Source organism: Limulus polyphemus, unplaced genomic scaffold (assembly GCF_000517525.1).
Source record: "Limulus polyphemus unplaced genomic scaffold, Limulus_polyphemus-2.1.2 Scaffold806, whole genome shotgun sequence".
In the NCBI taxonomy this organism is placed as follows: domain Eukaryota; kingdom Metazoa; phylum Arthropoda; class Merostomata; order Xiphosura; family Limulidae; genus Limulus; species Limulus polyphemus.
In genome coordinates, this window is record NW_013666416.1 from 370204 (window position 1) to 371435 (window position 1232).

The 1232-nt window shown below is 34.7% G+C and overlaps 1 protein-coding gene across 1 annotated transcript in view; it reads left to right on the forward strand.

Annotated features, from left to right (window-relative positions):
- LOC106460634 (synergin gamma-like) overlaps window positions 1-1232 on the forward strand; it is a 47419-nt gene that overhangs the window by 21133 nt on the left and 25054 nt on the right. The gene's annotated exons all lie outside the window — the stretch shown is intronic.

Genomic DNA, 1232 nt, shown 5'->3' on the forward strand with positions numbered 1-1232 from the left:
TACTTTCAAAGAACAATGGAAGGTAAATCACAGGTGAAACATCAAAATTTTATTAATTTCATATTTAGTACAACAGAAACTCGGTGGAAGTGCTTGAGTTCAGCAAACGGTTAATATTTTGTGTGTCCCCCTTTTCCTTTAATAACATATTTAATTAAAGTGTCCTTTGGGATTTTACTCCAAATGTCTCTAATACACTCCCATAAAGTTTCTTTGGAAGTAACTTTGGATTTGTCAAGTTTTTGATCTATCAAATCCCAGCAGCTTTTTTCTTATCGAAGTATTTTTTTGCATAGGTTAGATGAATGTTTGGGGTCATTATCTTCTTGGTAGTAGAATTCTTTACCAATAATATTCAAACCACTGGGTATACTATGATAGATCAGTATCTGATGGTACCTGGTCCATTATTCCATCTATTTTGCAAATATCTCCTGTTTCCTTAGCAGAAAAACACTCCTAAACCATCACACTGCCTTCCCCATGCTTCATGGTAGGTGCTATGCATTAAGGTAAGTATCTTTCACCTTTCTTCTGCCAGACGTACAACCTATGATTTGAGCCAAATATTTCAAACTTGGACTCATCTGTCCATAATACCCTTTTTCAATCATCAACAGTCCAGTTTTTGTAATTTTTAGTAAATTTCAATCTCTTGACAATACTTGGAGATCAAAGTAAATGTTTTTTAACTGCTACGTGACCAAATATTCCATTCTCATTGAGTCTTCTTGATACAGTAGATCTGGACACTTTCTGTCATTTGGTACATGGTTGTTTATCTCATGCATCAGATCAGTGACAGTCTTCCTTCTGTCCTGAAGGCTGCATAAATGAAGATAGTTAACATCAGTATCATTGAGTTCAGGTGTTCTGCCTCTTCATTTCCTATTTTCAGATTTACCTGTTTCGGTCTCACGATCTATGGTGTACTTGACAGTGTTTAAGGAGAATTTCAAGTCTGCAGCAATTTGTCAATTTTGAGAGTCCAACCAGCATCACATAAAGCTTTTATGCAAACTCTCTGCTCTACTGACAATTCTCTACACTTTTTGGGCCATGGTATAACAATAAAAGTTAATATGGAGTGTTAAATACTGTTTTTATCAAGGTTTATTTGTTAAATTTATTTCTTCTAGCATATACCAGTACCATATGCTAGCTTCTTTCTATATACTTAAGACAGTGCATGGGGTACCATGATAGTTATTTCAGGCCTTAAATTTTATCAG